Source organism: Aythya marila, assembly GCF_965140915.1.
Source record: "Aythya marila genome assembly, chromosome: 1".
Taxonomy (NCBI): Eukaryota; Metazoa; Chordata; class Aves; order Anseriformes; family Anatidae; genus Aythya; species Aythya marila.
This window is the reverse complement of record NC_139042.1, coordinates 12,013,200-12,039,069: the sequence shown is the minus strand read 5'-3', so window position 1 is coordinate 12,039,069 and position 25,870 is coordinate 12,013,200. Positions and strand designations below refer to the sequence as shown.

The window sequence follows — 25,870 nt, the reverse complement described above, 5'->3', positions numbered from 1 at the left end:
ATGGGTATCAAATTTGCGCCTGCTATACTGGGTTCCGCAGCTGAATGCTTTTGCTCCAGTGCTCAGGGATTAAACAGATAATTGAGTTTTCTCAGAAAGGATGTAGGAAACGTAAATCAAAACGAGAGGCCCTGGCACCGGCTGCAGCGCTGACAGTGCTCACAATGCCAGCTGCCTCCGGCCGCTCGCAGTGACCGGCGGTGGCAGCGCCGGGCCGTGGGAGCTTGCATGTCCCCGCGGCCTGCTCCGAGGGATGTCACCTCCACAGCTGGACATGGGCTTCCCGTAAGGCCAGGATTGCTGGTGTGTGACCATCCTGGGAGCTGGTGGGGTGGCCATGCTGTGACCAGCAGTGTCACCGTCACGGCGGCACAGCTCGCTGGCTCTGCCCTATTCAGCACCGTGCTCAAGAGCCAGACGCTGGCGTGGGGAAATGTTTGCCTTCACTTTGCATTTGGATGGCTCTGAAATTTTAGGGGCCTGTCAGGGGAGTTTGAAGGACTGTAAGGTGGTGCTGTATCTGCCCCAAGCAGCAAAGTGCTGAAGGGAAGGAGCTGACCTTGAGAATGAATTCAAGCTGGGCTGTGGTACTTTGCAGTCGGGATGATCTGAATTACCGGAGGGTAAACGTTTTTGGTACCTGCTCGAGAAGCAGTCAGCACTTTTTAAAATGACAATATGAGTTTCCAGTTTGCGGTTTACTTAGGAAAAAAAAAAAAGACTTTTTAGTTTCATTTGGTTTGGAGTTTTTGTTTCATTTGGAATAGCACTGCTTCCCTGCAAGGGACCACAGAATGTCATTCTCTGCAGCTGTGTGACAGCCACACTGTGCAGAGAAACCTGCTCCGAGCACTTGTTGATGTCCACATGGACGCCACGTTGCATGGTGGGACAAGTGGTGGCCATGACAGAAGACTTTAAGGATAACTTGATGCCTGACATGAGTGTGATGTTGTGACTGTGAGGCCAAACTGGCTGCCTTGACAAGTGGAAGGAAAGAAGATACAGATGCTGGGAAAGGCAGTTCTAAGCACCACCACAGCATGCTCCATGTTAGCAGCTCTTTGTTGTCTTCCATGGCACAGTGGTGTGAAACGCATCCCTGGAGTGACTGTAGGGTGTAAAGGATTGTGTTGGGCAGCGTGGTCTGCAATGCCAAGGGTGCCGAGAAGAAGACGGTCACACTGCGGTGTGGTCTCACAAATTCTGTGCAGTTTTGGCAGCCGCACTTACTGAGTTGGCTTTCCTGTGTGAGGTTAACAAGGTGACAACCCTGTGCTGAGCTTGGCATGGGCCTCTTCTCCATCACCTACCTCAAGGATCTGGGTGTCAGTGTGTGCATGAATGTGGGAAGGAGGCTGTAGCTTGAGTTGGGAGCGGGGTAGGCCTTGTGATTTTCAGGGTTCTGGGAGTTTTTTCCCCTTTGTCTCCCGCCCAGAAAAAAATACTTGGGTTGATTTTGTGTGTGGAGCTTAGCCTGGTTTAATTCATAGCAAGCCATTTCCCAGGGTCCATTAAACTACTTTAGCTCTGAGTGTCCTGCCCAGTGCTAAGCGTTCTCCAACCTTCAGCCACTTTTCATGTGATCAGGTTGTGAAGTGACACAGACTGCCTGCTGGCACCTACGTCCTGGCTTAACCAACTTGGCTAAGGGGTCATACCCTCCGGTAGTGCATGGGCCAATTATCTGTGTTGCCTCCTTAGCTGAAGCAGTGCAACTTCTGTCCGCAGGTCAGCCCTCTTGGCTGGAAACTGCAGAAGTGACCTGCTGGGAGTGATGATAGGGCTTTGGGCTTCTTGAAAAGCAGTCAAACATTTGAGGAGACACTGTATATCCCAGCTGGCTTAAGGTGGGATTAGAATACAGGGCTGGTGGTGAGCTCAGTCCCTAGCTGGGTCTCCCCAGCTGTGCAATGCAAAGTTGCACACTGCCTTCCCTGCACATATTCTTGTGTTCTGCATATCCATATTCTGCATGTCCTGCAGCATCTTGGTATCAGCCTCTCCAAGAGCACTACACAAACACAGGTCTGCAGGACCCAATGTGCTCTGTCCAGGTGGTTTGTGTGGCTGGAGGACGGAGTAGGGGCTCATTGCAACTGCAAGCACAGTCTCAGAGGTTGGATTCCTTCTCCAACACCTCCTTGCTCTGTGGGTCTTCGCCTTTTCACCTCCTGTTTATTTCCTCCATGCTGTCAGCAGATCAGCAGGACGCGTTAGCTGAAGCATAATTCTGCGCTAGAGCTGGCTGCCATCCACCCTGTTTGGAGTCGCCTCGCTTCACGCAGCCATATATGCATGTCCAAAAACACTCTTTAACTTTACCAAAGACGTATGGAAGAGCAGCATATATACATGCAACAAGAGCAGTGCTAAGACTGATTGAGCTGCCTGAGTTGTCACAGGCTCTGTACAGACCTCTGTCTCTCAGATGGGACTGCATTCATGATGTAAATGGGTGCTTTAAGTTGATTTACTGAAGGTTCACTTACAAATACAATAGGATTATGAAATACGGGTATCCTCGAGAAGATTATTCTTCACAGAGGGGTTATTTTCTCTGCCTCTTACCTTTCTGAGTTTAAAACCCAATGATTTAGTAGCTGAGAACTATCAGGGGAAGACAGCAGTCCTGATTTTTCTCTGACATATGCTAAGGTGAATTAATAATAATTCTGCGGAAGGCAGTGAAATGGTAATAACCAGGATAAATCTTGGTGAGTAAGAAATGCACGAATGTGAGTCCCATTTATTTTCTATAACACTTAGGCAAAAACTTCACCCATTATGCATGGCAGGTTCCACTTGTATCCCATTGGAAAGATGTCTCTTCTGTGGTCATAGGCCCAAACTACCATGACCAAAGCAACTGCACCTTAGCGGAGTTCTCCATGTGCATACACACTCAGCCTGGGGCCAACATAAAGTACTGAGACTTATTTCAACCCCTCTTAATTACAGGCTGAAGTAGGACAAATTACCTTGCTGCAGGCTTCCACTATGTGCAAAATGAGTTACCATGGCTCAGCTGACACATGTGGTAGGAATCCGGATTGTGGACACATCAGTGTAGTGTCTGAGCTGCTTCTTTACTCAATGGAGACCTAGGCAATTCATTCAGTGGAGTCTTGGGAGCAATTAGTCCAACCAAACATTGTCTTTTCCTATCTGCAGGTAGAGTTGTATTCACCCACCTCAGTGTGCTGTGCAGGTTAGAGCATACCCAAACTCTGCGTTACCCGTTCATGGTGTGCAGCATGTTCCTTGACTTCCCCTGGGGCCATTTATGGAACAAGGCTCTATACATCCTGGATAAGGGTATCAAATACTTCGAGATACTCAGATATAAAATGCCATGTCAGGGCACGTCCTTACTTTTGTTTGAGCTGTTTCCGAAGGGCTGCATGCTGTCAGTGCTTTGCAGGTCTGTGGACAAGACTGTAGGATGTGTAGCAGCCTGTGTTGACTCACTGGATAGAATAAATCAGAGGCATGTTGGAAGAATGCAGCGTTTAGTAAGATAATACCTGTATTGATCTTTCTTACTGCAATTATTTCTGTCACAAAGGTATCATCCTAACTCCATGCCATAGGGGCAGAACGGCCACGATCCTTCATTTTCAAATGGGGTGCAGAGAGCCAGAGACCCAACGCCATAAAGGTGGTGGCACAATCATGTCCCAAAGCAGTAGGACATGATTGTTCACCTGTTAGAATGTCCCAAGATCGGTTTTCTGTCTTGGCAACTCAAGCTCTCCCAAACATTTAATTGGCACATCTCACCACTCCCAGTAAGCAGTATGAATGTGTATTCAGACCCTACTTGGGAAGCTAGAAGACTGTAATAGTTTGGATGTGGTGTGTGGTGTGTTGTTGGTGGTGAACATCAGAGAACAAACAGCAGGTTAGCATACATGTCAACCAACTGAAGAGAGAGCAGGGCATGGTTTATATGGAGGTGGAAAAAGTCACAGCACCTCCTCTCTTTGATGAGGAGTACAGGGCAATGGTGCCCAGTGTAGTGAAAATCCACATTAATGAGTCTTCATGGAGCAGCATGGAGCAGTGCTGGGAGCCATGAGAAAGCTATGGGAAGCTAGTATGGAAAATGTGGTGTTTGACCTTCTCCATGTATTATTTTTCTAATAGAACATTGTCATTTTGCTTGGTGGAGTAGAACCATGATAGTCACAGACTTTCCATAGGCTTTGGTGATGCAAGATGATTCTCTGAACTTGTAATTTGTTTTCCACACAGACAAATCATAACATTTCCCTATTTAATGTGGAGAAATCCAGATAAAAACTACATGAGGAGAAAAACACAGTCCATCACCAAAGAGCTGTGCCACTTCTCTCCATTTGATGACTAATAGTAGAGTGCCTTAAACCTCATCCCTTCGTATCATTTGGATTCCTGACAACTCTACTCTCTCATGGGATGAGTAAATATCAGTCTGTTCCCAGGAAGATTAGCTAGTAAAATGATGGAGGGAAAAACAAAACAAAACAAAACAAAACTTTTCAGCATGTTGCACTTAGTCTGCCCTCCAGACTTCAGGCTTTATTTTTAAGATACTTTTACTTGCCTACATTCATAAAATGCTGGAGTGTTTTTTTTTTGTTTGTTTGTTTGTTTGTTTTTAAGGCGTATTTTTTCTTGCCAAAACAGCAAAGTTGAGGAGGGATTCAGCACTTTGAATAAAAACCTTTGGTCTGCTAGGGAAATAAGTTGATAAAACTACAGTCGGTTATAAAGCCTGCTCACAGCAGCACAGAATGTGTCTTTCTCGACTTGAGTCAGAGCCCTCTGTACTTGAGGAGTTACCTCTGTAATGTTGTGTGGAGCACCAGATGGGGATGAAAGCAATCCTGGCCCACTGCAACTCAGTGAAGTTCAGTAAAGCCATATTTCCCCTCAGCATCCCTGGGAAGAAGGATTCAGTATATTTTAGTGATTAGAAACTTGGGCCTTCAGTCTCAGCTGCTTATCTAGACTATCACTACGGTCAGCAGAAAGAGACAGATGCCTTCAGAAAGCATCCATCCTGGCCACTCTCCTTTGGTTGAGTTGAATTGCCCTCAGTAGGTGATTCTCTCCCTGCTGACCAAGGGACTGTACTTCTGGGGCACGGAGGTTGAATCACATGCTAGATGCCAACACAGCCTGAAGGGCTGTTAGCTATAGGAAAAGGAACGGCAAAGCTTAACACAAGCTTCATCACTGCCACCTTTTCTGTAGACCTCTCAAGGGTTCTTTGGAGCACAAGGCCTCAAAGCTTGAGGCTCTTCCCAGTGTCACAGGGAGACTCATATCATCCACCTCTGCTGAGGGGACACTGGCCTTTCTCCTCCTCCAAGATCCATGTTGTAGACAGAACTGTGGTGTATATATCCGGGGGCAGGGAGAGCCTGTGGCAGGTCATGGATGGCCATCATGGACTTCTGTGCAGTTACTAAGAGGTTTCTACTACCTTTTGGTTACATGGTAAACCTGATGTCTCTCTGGCTGGGCCTTTGCTCATGTGGTCCTTCCAAACTCTCCCAGACGTTCAGAAACCTGGATTTCAGGCAGACATTTCACTTGGCTTGAAGACCCGGTTCCCTGTTGCTGGTGCTATGGAGACATGAAGCACTAGTGAAGGGAAAGGCCTCATTTCACAGGCACTTGGCTTTCCCTTTGCGTTTGCAGCAGAGAATCAGGATCCAGCATTCTAAACTGAGTTTCTTAACTGCATTTCACTGAAGACGGATTAAAATAGACATCTCAAATACAGTCAAGTGATTTATAGCATCTGACTCTACAGGCTTCTGAGATCCAGTTTATATAACAGATGCTCTACATACACAAGCTAATCCCTGCCATTGACACCAGCTGAGGACTGTTGACTTCATTACTCAGACACGATAAACACATGCTGCCGCGTCCCCAGGTCATTTTATCCAAGAAATACAAAGCTCTCTACTACAGTTAATGAGTTAATCAGTGTGATGCCCCTCTGTAAGAGCAAGTTTGCCCAAGTGCAAAATGAGGCATTGAGAAACTAGAAGACCTGTGCACAGGCACCCTGTGCAAACTGGGACAGAACTGGAAAAGCCACTGACCTTGTCCCTAGCTGTTAGGAACTGCCTCACCTAAAGTGAGACAACTACACACAAAAAGGTAGCTATTCCTTTGTTGTTCTGTTGGTGGTGGTTTTGTTTGTTTTTAATTATAATGCTATTAATGTTTAGGAGGATCACTTTTCATCTACTAGGTTAGGTTTTTTGCAGTTGCAGCTACCAATGACTTGGCTCACTGAGCATCAAACTGAGTCATTTCTTCTGAGGTTTCTTCTTGGGATGACATATGTAGTTTTGTTTCTGAGGTGCATAAACCACTCTGGGACTCAAGGCAGTGCTGGGCTTTGAGGACAAAGGGGAGGAAAAAGAGGACTTGGGTTTTTTCTTGGGATCTAAGCTTCATGTTGGGTACGAAACATTTTGTGATTTCAGGAAATTCACAGGTTTAAGAAGGGGAGATTCAGGAGTTAAATTTGTACTTGTTAACTAAATGAAGCATGCACATCTGCCTTTGAGAGTGGGTCAGGAACACGGGTGCTAACATCTTGCTTCCGTTCTTGCTTTTGTCCTCTCCAGTGCAGCTGATGGTTTAGAATCGTATGGTCAAAACCGAAACATACATCAACCTGGGTGATTCCTATCTGATCACAGGGAAGGTTTCTAACTCTGCGAGAAAACTGTATGCCCTGTGCAACAGATGGAAATCTCTACCTTTTGTCTCTTCAGCGAGGGACACCAGGCACAAGGAAGCCGCTCTCCCAGCAGCAGCTACCGTGCTTGATTTAGCTTGTGCCTTCTTCCTGTTGTGTGAGAGTTTGTATGTTAGAAAAACAAAGTGCATATCCTAGAGCCGTGAGCAATACTGCATCTGCTTTGCATTTCTGCACTAAGCTGGCAAAACACTTAAGCATATGCTTAACTTGAGCTGTGGCATGTGGGTTTTATCAGCCTAAATAGAGCTGCTCACCTACAATCGGAGAAGATAGGGTTGGAAAGGACCTCAAGAGGCCCAGCTCCAACTTCTCCTGTCTTACCTCAAAGCAGGATCATCAATTTCTGAATCAGCTACCTGTATAGCCTGTTCCTGCAAACTTCCAATGATGAGACTCCTCTTCCTCTGAAGACAGTCTCTCCTACGCACGTTTCTGTCCTTTGGCGGCTTGGGACCAGATTCAAACAAATTATAGCATATTATATTTCGGAGAGTAACTTTATGCGTGGTTTCACTCATTTGCTTATTTCACATAGAAACATGGCTTTAAGCATTGTTGATTCAGTTTTAGAGAGGTGTTTTTTTCAGGGTATCCTGCATTAACCTTTATCAGAGGGTAGGGTGCACGTTTGACAAAGTAGCATTGATATCTAAAGTGCTTGTGACAAATATAAGTGTAAACTTTGTAATGACGTCTGTCTGTGTCTGGTTATTTTCCACCAGCAGCTTCCTGGAATGTACTTGGAAATTAAGTAAATTTGAGGTAGTTTTAAAAATGGGTGTATTTAGTAAGAGGGTGCCTAATGGTTTTTAGTAAGTCTTTCATGCAAGTATGCACATTCATTTTGCAAGAAAGCTAGTTGTGTGGAAGAAGTAGCAAATGCCGTTTTAAGCAGGAAGAGGTGTTATTTACTTCGAGTGAATTACTTTTCACATTATCCTGCCGCATAACACAGACATTATTAGACACACACACAAACAAAAGTAATCACAAGCAAACTTCTTTACATTGAGGTAGGCTGTGAGTTCATTGATGCTCAGGAACACATGAGGGAGACCTTGTCCCCTCCGGGCAGGACTCTGGCCTGTATTTGTCATCAGGGATCCTTCTTAGTGAGAGACAGAGGAGGAGCAAAGCCAGATCTTTACCCTGGCCCTTCTCTTCAGTAGGGCAGTGAGGGCAGACAAGCCTGAGGAGCACTGCAGTCGTGCCACCACCAGGCCCTAAAAATGCACTGACTTCCTTGTGAAGTGAGGACAGGCCTCATGTCGGCCGTGGTGACAGGAGGGGTGCCACCCAGCCATTCCTCAGCTGGCCCAGGGTTACAGCTACTCCTCTCTCGGGTTGAGCAACAGCAGACAGCAGTTAATTTTGCTTCAGCTTCCAGTCAGCCTCTAGTCTACGTGGCCTAGATTTGGCTTTGACTGTAGACCCACAAGATGCAAATTTGACCCGTGCAGGTTCAAGGATGCAGTCTTACTTTCAGCAGAAATCCATCCTCAACACACTGCAGCCAACTCTCTGCTAGAGGGTGGTGGATGCCAGTGAGGATGGACCTGAAAAGGGCACTGCCATGGTGGTACCAGGATGCTCCATCTGTCCCATCCAGGTGTTGTCCTGCTGGTGGGGGACACCCCAGCCCTGCTCCTCCTGACTGTAGGAGCAGGTCAGGCATGACCAGGACAGCCATTTGGTTCATTGTCCTGAGGTAGGCTGTGGTGATCAGGTGCTGGGTTCTGTGGAAGGTCCTCCAAACAGCACTCCTCATACCCTTTGAATGCCTTAGGAAGCCTTTTCCCATTTCCTGACCCTCCTTTTCCTCACCATTTAAACATCCTTTCTCCACTCAACCCTAACATTTCCCATAGTTGGTCTTGGTGCTGGAGTGCACCAAGCTCTTGCACTCCCTAGGTCTTGCATGAAGCAGCATGCAGAAGCTCCCAGCTACCCCAATCACCCTTCAAAAACAACATATGGCAGAAAAAACATCTTCATTTGCAAAAAAAATAATAATGTTTCTCCTTGCAAAGGCAGAGATTCCTACAGGGGCCACGGGGCTTCGTGGGCAGCCAAGGTCTGGAAATGGCACCAGTGCAAGGCTGCAAGCAGCACCATACAGATGCACCAGGGCAGGCTTTGCTCGGTTCAGGATTTGTCAAAGCATCTAGAAAATGACTCATTTATTTTTTTTCCACTCCTCTCGAGAACCCACTTTTGGAATACATCCCTGTAGCTGGTCTTGGCCAGGTCTTTCACAATGTTGTTTACAGTTCATTTTTAGGCTTGTTGCATGCAGTAAACTCTCGTGTCATTTCAGGCAGCAGCAGGTGAAATAGTGGGGAAGGAAAAAGATGAAAACTTCTGGAAGAGCACTCTGCCGCACTGTTGCTTAGCCATGCATGCGGTACATCTAAAAATAACAGCTAATGGAATGGGAAGCCAACAAGATCTGTTGATTTATAATGGCTTTTTTCCTGGTTTATTGCTTGAGTGCCCTGCCCACTGAAATTTGACATTGCAGCCAGACTGCCATTAGATAATAAACGAATGCTCTTCTCTTTGTTACTGTATAGCCCTCTGAATTTCTTGGCATGAGCCATTCTTTTCTAATATCATACAGGCAAATTAGACAGATGACTTCTAAACTAATTAAAGGATTTTGTTCCCTTCCAGTGATAGTTATTAGGAGATACGTGTAGGCTAAGAACCAGTACAGGAGATACATGTTTGTATCTGACCTGGATCTAAGAAATGCACTTTGGCAGGATTTATATTTAATTTTAAATATGTGCTTGTATCATTGGTTTGCATCGAGAAACACAGAGATAATAAAGTGTAGGTGTCCAGACTTTCTTCCTTTCTACTTTCAGAATTAATCCCCAAGTTGTCTTTAGAAAGAATTTTGTCACTAGTAAAACAAAAACATGTGAGACTATTGATCTCTTTGTATATTTTTACTTTTAAAGGCACAGTAGATCATGCACTGAGAAAGTAATATTTTATACGGTTTGTAGAAAATAAATCTGTTTTATCACTGCAATAAAAAAGGAGCCAGATGTTTAGAGGAACATGTTCCATATGGAAGAGGCTTAAAGTTGTGGAACTTGCTAAAACCATGCAAAGCTACAATTATGGAGAAAACAGGAAGACAGCTTCCTCCCTGAACGTGCAGCATTTCCCAAGGAGGAAGCAGGCTTTTTTCTGCACTCTTTGTTGATTCTGAAGCCGAGAGACAACTATTAGGTCAGGACCATAAAAGGCTTATGTTGGCAATGACATCAGTGGTAAAACCGCCCCCTCCCCACCCCACAACAACTCTAACTACACTTTTAAGAGACTTCTGCTTCCCCTATAAAAAGGTGGAAGATGCATTGATTTCTCTGTTTTACAGCCAATGTGCTGTTTAATATGAGGATACCAGCACCATCCATTTTATGAAAACACTTCCAGCTTTGCAGAAAGTTAAGGTGCTTCCTAAATTTCCACGAAAGACAAGAAAGTGCCTCATTAATTAGCTAATTTGATTTCACTTTATGACCCAAAGCCCCACTGTGCTGTGGTGTGGCCTGCTGATCTCAGTGGAAGTCTGTGACGGGGGACACCACATGTCTACTGCCTAAAGTGTAGGCATGAATAAACATTTAAGTGGGGGAAAGCAGCGAGGTATGCTACACGAAGCTCATGGAGATCATAACATTGCATTTGTTTTTTAATTGGGGCCGAGGAAGGTCTATGTGCTACTTGAGGAGACTGGTGGTGATTCCACCGTGGCTTTCCAAGGACTTCTGCTCTCCTCTGACACTAATGATGTGTGAGGTTGGGTGGTAATGTCAATGCTTGTGACTTAATCTTAAAGCCTAAAGCCTGAAAACTGGAGCATTTTGTTCCAGTCCCTAAGGTGATTCCATGGGAAACTGAGGCTTTGAGTTCTCAAATGCGCTGGTCACATCGCAGTGGTGAGCTCTGTGCTACACACACAGGGAGTGCTGCATCTTCATCTTATGCCTGTTGTTAGCATAATACATCGTTATCTAATCTGGAAGTGCCAAGGGGAGGTGTGAGGAGCAAAGGAAGCCTATTTTTTTTCAAACCCTGGACACGTAAACCAGAGTTAAAATTTGCATTCACAAAGTATGCAGTGAAGCATCTGATTCTCGCCTGTCATTGCAGCTGTAAGTTTTGAGCAGAGAAAGGAGGCAAAACGTGAACTAAACTTGATCTTTGCACAAATATATCCCTAAGGGCCTAAAAAAAAAAAAAATAAAAAAAATCCGAAGTCAGTTGTGCTGCAGGTACCTCTGGTTTGCTACATATTTTGGGGGACTTTTGCGGCTTCACCCTTTGCCTTGTAAATGCTTGCAGTTGGCCACGCACTTCTGCTCCTGCATTCCAGCTGGGCAATTCTAAGTACATGTTTGCAAGGGGAAATATTTTACCTTTTTAACCCATGCACTGGGTGTCTTTTCCCTTGTGATGGATTTCCCCATCTTGCTGCTAGATGCTGCTTGTTCTTGTTGCTGTATTTTATTTCTAACCCCGAGTCATTATCCGTCTGCTACACGTGCTTCTTTGCATTTCTTGAGTGCTGTAGGGACCACCTTGCACGCTGGTGACCACAATGTGCATGTGATGCTAGCAGAGACGAGGAGATTGATGAAAACGATACCATGATATCCAGGCAATGTTCAAGCCTGAGAAGGTACAAGTGGTCTTTTGAATCATGCAGTCATGAGGGAAGGCGTCATTTCAGGAGTCCCCACCAGCAGCATGTGACTTTCCTCTGTCTTCCACCCGAGGCACCGGCTGCAGCCTCTCCCAAGGAGGACAATGCAGGTTTTGGTCCTGCTGAAATTTTGGGCTCACTGTAAGAGGATCTGGGCATTGATAAACCAGAAGATCAGACTAGGTAATTCAAGAGGCCTCTTTATAATCAACAGCGCTTGCAGGAAGGGGTGGTATGTTTGTGGCCTGGAAAGGGGCCAACATGAAGCGTCACCAACCTCAGCTCAATTTAACTAAGAGCATTTTTGTTTCTAGCTCGTTTTATCACACCAGACCAGTTACTTTCATGGGATTTGGAGTAAGTGCTGCCGCACTGTATTGGAAGTTTTGACAGTTCTTTTAGTACCCTCTAACAGGCTTAAGAGATAGGCCGGTGAGCGAGCAGGATGACATCCTCTGGAGCACGGGGCTTCAAAGCAAAAAGCTTCCCCCTTCCCTCCTCCCCCTCGAAGTGCAGCGCCTCGATGACTTTAGAGCTATACATTTTGCAGCTGCAGTGAAAAAAAAAATGCTGCAAGTTGTAAGGAAGCAAGAAGTATTTTTGAGATCAGAGCCAAGAGATTTATAAAACGGTAGAAGGAAAAGATGCAGCAACTTTAAATTCTCATGCATGAGTTTCTAGATTATAAAGCTTTTTGGTGGGGAATTGTATTTAAAATCCCCGTCTTTTCTTCTTCCCGTGTGAGTCTCAATACTGTGCAACTGAAGCAAATTCTGTGCAGAGATTTTTTTTTTCTTACCCCAGTGTCTCTGCCTTCCCCAGATATGTTTGAAAACTTTAGTTTTCCCTTCTTCAGCATTTTCATTTTTAAAACTTTAAAATAGACTTAACTGTATAATTTTTATTCTTCATATATTTTCCAGTATTAGCATAAATTAATTCCTGAGAGAGATTTCTTTCATAGCTAGTGAAAGGCTAGGAAGATGCAACAATTTTGAGTTCATTTTGATTTTTTAAAAATAAATTTCATCTTATTTATTTTTTGATTGCACTGGAAACTCAGCCTCATTTATAAGCTAAAAGGATGTCACTATTAATGTTTACGTGTAAGACAGAATGAGCTAAAGTGCTGGTCACAATTGTGATTTAAACCAGCAAGTAAATAACTTTAATTTAAATAATCCTTTTAAGTCTTCGTTCGCTCTGTATAATTTAGATATTTTCCAAATGAAAAGTTGAAGTTACTGTTTCACAGCGACTAAAATATATTGATTTGCTACTAAAAATGGATTTTACACTAAATTTGGGGTGGTTTTAGTAATTATGAGGATATATAATATATACTTATTGAAGCCATCGCATAGTTAGCCATATATATATTCAAATTATAATGTTATCAATTATAGTGTGAAGCAAAGTCATTTTTATTAATGAGATTTTGCTAGTAATTTGTATCAAATTGCATGAGCATGGACTCAGAATACAACAATAAATTTAGAAGACCACGATATTAAGTTGCCTGCTGTTAACCAAATATGCTAGATATTTCAAGAAGAAGTACGACAAAACTAATCTATAGTTTAAAACTATTTGACATATTAAACAATAGGAGAAACATCTTTAGAAACGGAGCTGGACAGATTATTTCAGGCCATCTTGTCCTTCAGCTTTGAACTAGTGGGTGAAATCATCGTGTACATAGTTTTTGTTCCTGGTCTAGAGAGGGAAACTCGGTCTGCTTTTGTTGTTGTTTTTTTCTAACTCTCAAGTGGTGTCTTAGCACTGAGTGAACCAAACTGACGGAACCAAGAGGAAGAAGAAGTGCTTTCTGCACCTGCAGAACAAGTTGCAGCTGTCAAGAGCTGGTTTATCACTTCAGTGAATTCTTGGTCCAGGTGCTCAGACAGTGAGTGACTTCCCCGAAGTCTGTTCTTTTACTTTCTTAAGACTTCAGAAGCAGCATGCGTTGCCTGATTATTATTTGCCTTTTCTTTAAGTTATAGGAATCGATTGCTTAAACATCACATTAAAAATGTCAAGATTTTAAATATAATGCAAATAAGTTTATTTTTAAAGAAGAACAAATTGTATTTAAGTAACACAGATAGCTAAATAAACTGAATGATAAAGGCAAGAAAATCCTCAATAACCCACATATTCCCACAATTCTCCTTAGAAAAAAAAAAAATGAAATAACATTTTTCTGGAAATTAACTTTAGAATGTAGTTCCTTTTTGCTTAATTCAGTTGAAGAAATGTGCGAGTGACTGAAGATTTTTGTCTCTCCTGTGTTCAGTTTATTAATACATTATTGAAATTTTAATTCATTTTTGACATAACCGGAGGCATCTTGGCTACGACATATGGGTAAAATACAAAACCAAACTTGGAAAATATTATTTTCACTGGAGAGAGTTCAGATGACAGTTTGCAGAACATTCCTTTCACTACCTGTGCTAAAAGTGAACCTTAAATTCAGATTTTTCTTTTATTTATTTACTTATGTATTTTTGGTAAGAGGCCATGATCTCATCAGAACAAGACAACATCCGTTGGGGCTCACTTCACTGCATGTAAGGATATCCCTAGAGTTAGAAAGCAAAAAGTCCGTCTGCCTGTGCCTGGTAATGCCCAGGAGTGGCTGTTTAGACCAGGGAGTAGGAAATGAGATGCTTCTTCACCTGGTACACACTCCCAGTTTGCAGCAGTCACCAGCTTAGCAAGACCAGATGCAGACACCACTGAAGCAGTCCTCTATGAACTCATCTGTTTGCGTTTTGAACCCACTTCTCCTTTTGGCAGTCAGTTCCCACTACGTTACGCACACACAGTTTAATTAGCTGGTGAGTAAGATGGTTAAATGGTGTAAAATAAACGTGATATATTTCTGCTTTTCACAGTGTCATTGAGAGGTTTGGGGATGTCTCTGCATTCCTGTTGATGGCGATCATAGCACACAATCTGAGAATGGCATTTGGCTGCCTGTGAGGACGGGTTCTTGTCCACTCCAGCAAGCCATGGTCACCTTGAAATTGTTCGGTAGGTGATGCCCTTCTCAAAGTGTGACTGGCAGTTTTCCAGTGTTATTGCTGCCTTTGGAGGTGCTAATTGGCGTGTTGAGCACAGAGTGGGCTTTCAAAAGGACCTGGGAATGAATTTCCCAATTCTTCATGGATGAAAGGATTATGGCAAAAGAAGTCTTATTCCCCTGGGCTGTGAAACGTATAGACTATAGAGCGGCTCAAAGACCAAGATTTTGGACCACAGTCTGAAATTTCCTCAAATCTGAACTTAAACCAGAGCTTTTGGTTTAGATTTACACTCTGTGTGTAGGTCTCTTGCTCCAAGAACTGTCAACACCCTACCCAGTAAGCAAAATGCAGCAAGGAAAAAGGGATCACCCAGCTCTCACAGTGTAGTTAATTACTTGTATAATGCATAATGACTTCCTGAGAAAAGCAAGAAGGCCAAAAGTAGCAACTACAGCTCGGTTCCCTGTAACTCCAGCTGATGGACAAATGCTTCCCTCTCCAGCAGCTTTCTGGAGCAAACAGAATGTTGTCCATGCAATCTGAGCTGCTGGTCAGGATAAAACCACATCAAACATAGACTCAGAGTTATCTTTGCTCAGATTGTCCAGAGGACGTAAGGAGCCAGCATGCGGTCCTGGCTCTCTAGGGGGACCTCTCTGGGGACAGCCTATTGTCCTGTCAGCAGGGTGGGGCCTGGTGCGTACCTTGGTTTTATCTCATTGTGATGTCAGGAGAGCCACGACAGTCATTCAGTGCTTGGAGGCACTCCTGGAGCTTCAGCTCTCTCCCCGTTGAGACTCCCACCCCTCATCACCTGAAATTATTCAGCTGCTCTGAAACTCCTGGAAGGGAGGTAAGGCATTTGGACAGGCAGGCGAGCAGCACAGACACATAAGCATCATTCCACCAGGAGACCAGGCTGAAGAAGTGATTTTGGGGTGTCTTTGACTTAGATGAATGAACTTGTCGTGCAAGAGCACTGGCATGAATAGATTTAAACGAACAGGAAAAAATTACCAGCTAATAGAAGAAGGGTGAAAGGTGAGACCAATTATCCTTGAACGATAAGTGCCTAGTACTTATGGGCAGACTCACAGCTTTGTACAAAGGAGAACATATTTTTCCAAAGGGTCAAATAATTTGCCTTTGCAGTCATGTACCAATGAACGCTGGGGGTAGCTGTGGGGAATGGGGGTTGCTGTCGGCCAGCCCACATGTGAAGGCCTTTTTTTTTTTTTTTAGCAGCTAAGGAAAATAAGTTTTACAGCCCAGGAACAACTCAACACTTCCTCCTCTGAAGCATTAAAACTTCACAGAAACCAGCGGGGCTTCTGGCTGGGAAGGGAGCAGGCTTCCTGGTGGAGCTCCTAGCCCCATGCAGCAGGCTGGCGTGTGATGTGCTGCAGACCCACGCTTGGGCAGGCGAGGAAAGGACTGGAAAAGGACGTGGAAGGGACTCTGTGTTGCACACAGAGATGCTGAACATCAGCGGGTGGCATGTGGTGGTCCATACGGGTTGATGGCATTTCCATCCGTCTGGCCCTGTATTCCCACACTGGTGTCCCTCAGACAGCGACCGAGGAGCACTGGCTGGCAGAGAGGAGCACATAGCTCCCCTTTCTGAGCCCAAAGTCTCCGATTTCTCTCTGATTTCTGAGCCCATAGACTCAGAAACCACACACCAATTTACCAATCACTCCTGCCCATGGAAGCACACCCAGATTTCAGGTGCTGCCGCAGGAGCTCACACCCTGGCCACGCAAGGCCAGCGGAGCAGCTCGGCCCACGGCCTGCACGCTGCCCTCAGCACCCCGCCATCTCACATCAGGCAGCGTCATGAGGCAGGCAACATCGGTTTAGGAAGGAGAAGGGCAGTCAGAGGAAAGGCAAAGTGACGGAAAGCCCTGAGGAAGCTTGCTGGGGCTTACGGTGAAGATTTGCCCCAGCTTTCAGCCAGGTGGAGGGAGCTTCATGGCAGTAAAAGGCGCCATGCGAACGTCTGCACGGCGCACGCTGTGGGATGCAAGGATGTGGCTGGATTCCAGAAAGGAGTTTGCTTTGTGGCTGTCGATACAGTCCCTTGATTCATGGCTGGGTTTTGTTTCTTTCTCGGCTTGTTGTTTGAAACACATGTGCAAACTGGCCAGAGTTTTGCTTTTCGTACTGTTCAAGGATGATCAGAACACAAAGTGCTGTCTCATGAGTTTTGTCGACCCGATTCCCTTCCAGAGAGTTGCTCACATCTGATTTTGTTTCCTCTGCCCACTCTCCATAGACAACCAAGTTTCCAGTGTCGTTTGCCTCCTACGCACACTCATTAACCCATTTCCCTCCACCTCCAATCCTACAATGCCCATTTTATCCAATTAATGGTAGGAAATAAGTGGGGGGTTTATGACAAGGGTGTGAAGTTCCGTCTGACACTTTGCATCTTCCCAAAGAACAATGCTTTCTTAATAATTATGTTCAGATGACCATTAAGTTGGTGCTGCCACAGCTCTCCCTTCAGATTTAATGAATATAATAAACAGGAATGAACCTCTGCTATCTGCAGCTGCTGCCATTGTCTGTGAACCGCGCGGTGCTTCAGAGAAGTTTATTTTAGCTTTAAACCTTTTTCAAACAATGTGCACGAGAGTGAAAAAAAAAAAAAGAAAAAAAAAAGTCGGTGTCTCTTTGTCAGCTCTCTGCTTTCCCAGCTGTTTGTGGCATGACCAATGCTAGAGTACAATTAAAAAGAAGCCTCATTTTCAGAAGTATTTGGGAAGCAGGACCCAATTAAAGTCCCAGGGGTCTGATAGTGCTCAGAAAATCATGTGCCGGGGTTTGAAGTCTCTCCTTGGTTATATGACTGTGCAAATCCCAGCTTTGTCAATGGTAGTGTATTACTGTAATGCAGTGCAGGTTTTTCAGTCTTATTGAGACAAGAGAGAATATCCTATTCTGACAATCTCCTTGTTTGGGGGAAATCTCTTAAGCTTTTTAAAAACGTCTGTCTATCCCCGTAATGCTTTGCACCTAGGACCTTTCCTGCGGGGGTTTCAGAGCAGGTCATAATCATTTCCAGCACAGGGAACAGACCTGCATGAGACTGAGACGAGGACCCCAAGAGTTGTGGTACCTGGCCCTTGCTCTAAGCACCAATACTTCACCAGCAGCACCTTGCAGATGGACAAATATTTATTCTACTCTCACCCGAATTAAATTCTCACCCTGTGTTTTTTGACCTTTTTATTTTTCTTTTTAATTTTTATTACATATCAGAAGGAATCAGTGCTGTATATGCTACCTTTAGTCACTATATCCAAGTCAAACTGCTCTTCCCGAAAAAATGTGTGTCAGCTGTGGCATCCGTGGGAGTTCTGAAGTGTCCTGAATGCTGGAAACATTTGCTTTAACATTATTATTATGCACATAGAGCTTTTGCAGCTTGTGATTAAAGTTGTGTCAGCAAGTAACATTTAAAAGCAAAGTTTAGGGACTTACAACTTGCTGAAGAAATTCACTTGGGGCTAAAAGTTGGCTTTTTGAGCAGTTCTGGGGGAGTTAGCCAATATCTTTGAATTTCTTGGCTTCTTTTGGCTTTGAGTCACAATGTTACTGAAACATGAGTTTCTGATTTTCTCTGTTTAAAAACTGATCTCTTGTCTTCCCACCCATAATATAAGGTAGCCCCAATTGTTAGTGTTTGACCTAAAAATAGTTATGTGTTTCTTATTCAGGGGCAGAAAATTGGTCCACTGCAGATGGATTAAGTAAATAACCAAACCCACATTGTGGACTGTTACTTGCGTTTATTTCCCATGAAAATGCCCAATACATCTCTTTGCTGTGACAATCCGTAATGCAATTTCCACAGGGCTGATCACGAACATTGGCAGGTATTTTGAGGATGCATTAACTCCCTGAAAGGGAAGTAGACATGCGTAGTGTTGTTATTTGTCTTCCACAGGCGTGACAGAGAAAAATCCAAACAGTTTCACCTCCAAATGAAGGTGCTGGGCGATGACTTTAACTACTACCTGGTGGATTGCCACTGTTGGTGGCTGATGGTTTTTTTTTTCTACTTTTATGCCTAAAGGGCTTAAAACACTGTGGAGCCTCTTTCCTTCAAAAGTTAAATTAAGGCTTGCAACAGCCCTGGGAGGCAGATTTTCAAATCACCAATTTTAATGAAACATATGCTGATATTATCCCATGAGTAGGTAGCTGTGTTTGCTGTAGCGACACTGACATTATTGTAGGGCTGTGCATAAAGTTATCTGAAATTACTGCTGTAGCGTTGTCTTTTGGAAACCTCACACTGTTTTGCTTAGAACTAACATGAAAGCAGGGTCTGATTAGGAGTGTATAGAGTTGCTCATTTTCCCTTCCTGGAGCTGTTTGAAATACCTTTGGAGTTTGATGAGGAGGTGTTCAAGAGCAGGATTCAATCCTCTTGTGGTCTCTGTGAAATTTCAGGTTTATCCCCAGCCCCCTTCAGCAGCCCCTGATAGCATCTCCCTCTTTTTTGTACAGCTCCCTGACTCACCCCTAGCCTCACCATGTCTGTAAGTTTGAGCACAAATAGTCTCCTCTTCAGGAACTTGCTCAGGAAACTGAGGACACATCCTCAGCCAGCTGTATTTCCATAGGAACTTGTGAAAGCAGGTTCGGGGTTGTGTCAGCTCTAGGGCTGGCCGTTATTATTCTGAGGGCTCAAACTCCTATGTAACGGGGCCAAAGGGTTTTTTGACCCAAAGTGGCAGTCTAGCATTTGTTAGAAATATCCTGAGGGGAGAATCTGTCTTTTGGGAATGGGACCTGTAAGAATTGGCAGTGGTGGGAAGGAGCTGTGGAGGATGTGGCTGGAGGTGGGATGGGGAAGCCTGCACCTCCTGAAGAGGAGGGTGCCAGGGAAGCTGGCGATTTTGGATACTGTTGAAAGATGTGCTCCTCAGTCCTCTCTTCAAGCTGAAGAATGCAGGTTTCCTTCCTTTCCATGTTTTTCTCCACATTGTTGCCCTTTATATCTGCACGTCTGTTCATTTGTCCTCTCCCTGCCCCATCATGTGGGGAAAAGGGATGACTTCAGTGAGATGTGAGTCCCAGCAGGACTCACAGCCTGACCCCGACATAGTCCCAGGGGATGCTGGAGAGACCCACGGCCACCACGGCTCTCCCCGTGGGCCCAGAGAAGGATCACAGCTGGCCCAGCGCTGGCACAGGGCACTGATGGAGGTTGTCCAGGGTAGCCGACGAAAACTCAGCTTTGTAGTGCTCTGCTTGGGTGAAACGCTCACCCATGGCTATTTCCTGGGATTTTGAAAGAAGGCGGCCAGCAGTATTTGGTACCCACTAATTAGATGCAGTTTGAACTGTGTTGTGGTAATGTAGTGAAAATCTGGCCCCTGCTGTGACATCTGCAGCCAGACAAATGACACCACCCAGCCTCTGGTCAAAGCCTATGTTTTCAATTCAGCAAGAAAAAACAGCAAAAACGCGGTAGGAGCTCTTCAGAAAGACAGACGTGTATAAAAGACCAGTTCCCGTTTCTTCCACAAGGTGCTAAACAGAGCAGGAAAAATGCATGCAAATTTTATTTTTTTTTTTAGAAAAAGTTCTTTCCAGATAGTAAATATTTTTAGTGATTTATTTATATTATCTTTTGAGGGGAAAAATAAAGTACTACTAATTCTGTTGAGGAGTTCCATGGTTTAAAAAGAGAGAAACTTCCTTGTAGAAATTAGAAGATCTGAGTACGTGGGAGTCATTTGCTTTAGGGCATGTGAGCTCTTCTTCCTAATGTGCGTGTTATTTAATTAAAAGAGCCAACATAAACCTTGCACATTATTCACTAAAACATTACAAAAAAAGTAATTGAGGTTTACAAGTTGATTTTTTTTTTTAAGAAGCAATGGTGCCATCTCCCTCCAGCACAGCTTAGGGGATTTCAGATTCCTCAAATCCCAAGAAGGAGGACAAATGCCAAAAAGAGGAGGGATGTCATGAAAGCTGCAGCAACAGCAGAGGGAGCGAAATGACCTTCCTGCTGCCCAAGCTGGGATGAATCCCTCTGTGAGGGTGCAGGGCTGAAAGCCAGCCGTAGATGCCACAAGGGTTGGCCTGAGAATGGCAGTGCAACGAAATGGATGCCATTCCTCGTAGTAAAATTGTACATAGGGAAATCAATAATAAATAGCGTTTTAAGGCCCAAAGAGTTCTTGAAGGAGCGTTTAGCACCTGGGTGTACTATCCTTAAAGAACTCCCAGCTGCCCACGAGCTCATTTTGGACCACAGCACAGAACCAGAGGCAAGCAGAAAGCGCTGTGGGCACCACAGCGGCCTGCCAGCTGGCCTGGAGCTTGTGTAGAGCTATTGTAAAGGCTGAGTGTGTAGATACTTGGAAGGGAGCGGCTGGGCAGCCCAGCACACCTCTCACCATCGATTACCACCACACAAACCATCAGCATTTACGAGTCAAAGCTGGACGGCCCTTTTGCAAGGGGGACCTCGGCTTCTGAAGCACTCAGCAGCTTTTATCACATTAAACTCCAGCACTCACCAAAGGGATCCTACTCCCCTTAGCAGCAGCTTTTGACCTCCGTGGTCCTTGCCTAGAAGGGTCCTGCCACGGGAGCACGAAGCTCAACCCCGTGGCCTGCTGATGCCTTCTGCAAGCACGGCGCTGACTCGGTGCAGGGAGGCGTTTCGCAGAGCAGCACGCAGGCAGGGCTCTGCGTCCGTCGCTGCGTTACCAAGCTGGAAAGCACATGAACCCAAATTACTCAGATTTTCCCATCTGTGCACATGTGCTTAGCTGGTGTTAAATTATCAGTGTAAAGGCCTAGTAGCTTCGTAATGTACACACAGAGAAAGATTCCCACAGATTTTTCCTTCTTTTTTTTTTTTTTTTTTTTTTTTTTATTGAAGCCAGCTGAGTAAATTCATAGGAAGTTGTAACAGGACAAATGAAATGTATACCCACATTCCCTGGGAATCCAACTGCCTTTAACACATACTGTATTTCATGTGAAATTTATTTTAGAAGACACCAGAACAACATAACTTTTTCATCACTGCGTTTTAAAGCTATCAGTTTTGAATGAAATAAGGTGACATGAAGGAAAAAAAGAAAAAAAAAATAAGCGAAAATCCCAGAACTTGATACCCTCATCCCACACGTTAAGAGAAGAGATTAACTTTTGTTTTTCTGGGTCACTTTCGAGTTTATTACTAATTACAGAATAACTTTAAAATGCAGCCCCAATTTAACCTACTGGGAGTGAGAAGCAGCTGAGCCTTAATTCATTCTGAAGCTGGGTGATGTCTTGCACTTACTCTCTATTGAGTCTCAGAAATGGTTAAATGGTTGCAATCCCATTTTGTTTAAATGAAAATGATTTCTGCCCATGGCAGGAAAGGGCTGGCTGGGCACCATGCGAGCGGGGACCACGTCGGGGAGGACAGAGGGAGCTGTCATTTAATAACACGTGGGTCGGTCAAGCCGTGGGAGTAGAACATCCACGCCGATCTGCACGAGTCTAGCAGAGCTGGTGGTAGTCCCAGCAGCCGTGTTGATCTGCGTGGTCATGCTGGCAATCCTCCTGATAGCTGCCAGCACCTCTCTGGTCCCAGTTTTTCCGGGCTGATGGTGCCATGCCAGCTTTCACCCAATTTCCATCTCGGCTTCGCTGCCTTTTGTGCTTAGCCTCATAAAAATCTGGGAGCCAGACCTCCAGCTTGTTTGAGTCAGGGGCTGATTTATGCTATCTGAGGGATCTGAAGGTCTCCGCAGTCAGTTCCTCATTTGTAAAATAAACTGAGCTGAGCTTAATGAGATTTTGCGAGATGGCTTTGGCGAGCTGCGTGCCGGGTGCAGCAGCGCTCAGCCCGCAGGAGCGAGGGCTGGGGCTGCCCCTGCTGCCTGCAATGCAAGGATGGGGCAGCAGGAGCCTAGAAATTCTGTGATTCTGAGCCCAGGTGGGGGAGATGTGCAGAAACAGCACCTCCTGGCACTGGCACTGCCTGCTCGGATAGCTTGTGATGGGGATAAATGCTCAGAAGGGCATTATCCTCCTCCTGCTGCAGACCCTGCAGTGACCTACACCAGGGTATGAGGCTGGGTTTTCCAGAAACGAGCAGTGTCTACGTTGGTTCTGAAATTAACTCAAGCTACACGATAACCTCGTGATAACTTTAAATGACATTTAATACTGCGGGAGCTGCTTCTGAAAAATGTTGTCCCTCAGTGCTGGGGAATTTCTTGCCTGAGCAAATGCTGCAGGGCTGGGCTCCAGGTGTTTTGCAGGGCAGCAACATTTCCAAAAGCACGCGTGCAATGGAAGGATGAGTCCCGCTTTGTGCAGAAAGCTGGACCCACTCTCAGTGGGCTCCAGACCCCTTCCTCTGTTGACCTGGAGCAAGAATGAACTTTAGCCGTGCTGAGAGGTCAGGCTTTGGGCCCAGGAGGTACTCAGCAAATAGCTTTATTTGGTGTGTTCAGCAAACACAGATCTAACCCCTTCTCCCACACCTTGTCCTACATCAGTGCTGTTGCTTAATGTGAAGCCTGATTTTGAAATCACCCCTTTCTTCCAAACGAGCTCAGTCCCAGCACGCTGGTCATCACATACAAACCTACCAAGGAGTCCCTGCTGCCTGTTGTTTAGCTTTCTGAAAATAAAAATCAACACATTTAAATCAAAGGTGGAAAAAAGGCAGTGATATAAAGGCTTTAGCTTGCAAAATAGCTTGCTTTGCAGTGGCTGAGGTTGGTTTTTGGTGGCTAAGATATAAGTTTGGGCTTCTGGTAAGAGCCCAAGCTGCCAGGGAGATGTGCGCCGTGGATTTGTGCTCTGGTGTTGTAAGCCTGGGGCTTGCACAAGGGCCATGGGGGATTTGTCCTCGAGTTCTCCCGTCCCTCAGTCATTTAGCAGGGTTTCTGTGCACGGCTCCGCTCATGGCCATATGCTGAGTAAGAGTTTGCTGTTCATTTTACAATAAGTTTTGCTCCCTTGGGCAGCTTGTGGTGGTTGTTGGCATCAGCTGCATCCCTTGTGTTGGGACATGATGAGCAAGGTCTTCAGTAATCTGGTTTGCCAGCAGGACAATTTATTTCTTCCAGTTGGTTTTACCCCCATGCCACCTCTCTCCCTTGTGCCCGTGGCCTCCTCTTCCCGCACTCTGCTGGTAGGTTCTTCTGCACTGTATAACCTTGCGCCCTGCTTGTGGAGACTTTCATCTTTGGGGAGGGGACACAGCACTGGGCTGGATCAGGAGAAAACACATAAAATGCTGCTTCTCTGGTAGGATTTGCTAATTCAGCAGATCCCAGCTGCCTCATGGAGAGGCTATGATTTTGGGGCGGTTCTGCCGGAGCATGGTGCACTCCTTCCTTCCTCTACATCATCCCTTGCTGCTTCATCACCCTCCCTCTTACAAACTAAAAGCTCTGGGGGCCTTTTCCCATGGAAAGGTAGGCAGCTGCAGCCTTTCCCTGTTGAAAAACAAAATGAAATTTGGGGGCCTGGATGCATTTCCCCCTTCCTCCTTCTGCAAGGAGGAATTCCTTTCCCCTTCATCTCCTTGAGCAAGAGGAGATGATAAGGGCCTCCTGGGCAAGAGTAGAAAATGGGTTATGTGACTTCAAACTTGGGGTTCTTGCTTTTTTTTTTTTTTTAATGAGATCACCCATTGCCCCAGTGTCTGAGTACCACCCCCATTTGGGATGGCTGCTATCCAACCAAGCAGAGCTACCTGCTCCTGTGCACCCTGAGCAGAGCATTAATAGGGTATCGGGTTTGGTTTTAGGGGTCTGCTTCTCCTGCAGTGCATTCTTCTTTTTGTCAGACGCTAGGAACTGGGAAGGTCACGGGGCTGATCATACTGGCTACGTGCAGACAGTGCTCAGGCTTCCCAGCAGAGCTCTGTCAGTGCAGTTCAGGCCTGACCATACCTCCCTTGAGCTAAATCTGTCATTTATGCTTAGTTTTCTACCCATGAAAAACATTTACGAGGGCTTGAGTTGAGGTTGCCAGATAAAGCCTTTGTTTCACCCAACAGGCTGGTAGATGAGGAAGCTTCCTAGAATGCATGAGGTGCTCATCCTAATACATGCATGGCATTAAATAAAATAAAGCCTCTCCTTAGAGGAGCTGAAATCCTCAGGTGCTCCCTGTCTAGCTTAATAACATCACCACTGACTTTTCTTGGCTTGTCTTCTTCTTGAAGCGCACCACGCCAAAATGCTAACGACAAGGGATTTTTCAGAGCCCATGGTTTGTTACGCTGGAAAACGGATGAGTGTGGAAGACAACAGGTTTGGAAAGCAGACACAGAGCACCAACCTCTCTCCAAGTTTTAGCTGAGACCTTGTGAATGCGCACTGTCAAGGTTATCAGCACGCGGACAATAAACAGTTCAGGAATGCAAGGTTGTGTGGGGAAGATAGGGCATTAAAATATTTGCTGGGAAGACCTTGGAGGAGGTTGGGTTTGAGACCTCCCAAAGATTAGCAGCCGGAGCAATATTTATTATTTACATGTCGCTACCAACCCTCTTTCTTTTACGAGGGAGGACTCGCTCTGCAGGAATTTGAAATAAAAGCTCACGTCTAGCTGCTTCTGATTCGGTTCTCACCAAAAACACCCGGCGGGTGGCCAGGCACCGACCCACACCCCCACCCATCGCTGCTGCAGGGCGAGACCCCTCTCTGGCACCACCACCCCCAGGCTGCCCAGAGCCCCTCCGAGCCCATAGAAAAAGGACTGCAGAGACTTCTGGCTGGAAACAATTCCATTTCAGCTCTTGTAAACCTACGCGTTGCACGTCAAAAGCCCTTTAAGAACATGTAGAGATTTTGGGGGTGTATTTTCTCCTTTCTGTCTTTTGCTTTGTGACATGTTTGTTCTGAGATCACCTTCTAGGCATCTTCTCTTAAAATATATGTGACAGGCACCAGATCCGCTTTCATGCAGCTGTGCAGTGTGTTATTTTTCATGCTAATGCACTGTTACAATTCTACCGAGTACAGTTATCTGGAGATCAAATTCTCCACATGTGCCGTGTGTTCTTTGGCTACCAGGTCAAGAGCGGCGCGGAGAAGGAGGCGAAGCTCATGTGTTAACTGTTCGTGCTGCCTCTGTGAAACACGGGCTTCGTTCTCAGGGACTCAGAGGAGCTGCTGCTTCTCCCACCTGCCCTCCTGGTTTTTGTTTTTCTTTCTTTTTTCTTTTTTTTTTGACTACTTCATCGAGATTTAAGACTAACCGGACTGTTATTACACGAGACGGAGTCACTGTCTGCCACCGGGAGATGATTTAATGTTATGTGATACTCAACCTTACTCTATGCCCCCC

The 25,870-nt window shown here is 45.3% G+C and overlaps 1 protein-coding gene across 1 annotated transcript in view; it reads left to right on the top strand.

The window, feature by feature from the left end:
- MAML2 (mastermind like transcriptional coactivator 2) overlaps window positions 1-25,870 on the top strand; it is a 207,149-nt gene that overhangs the window by 69,523 nt on the left and 111,756 nt on the right. The window lies entirely within an intron of this gene.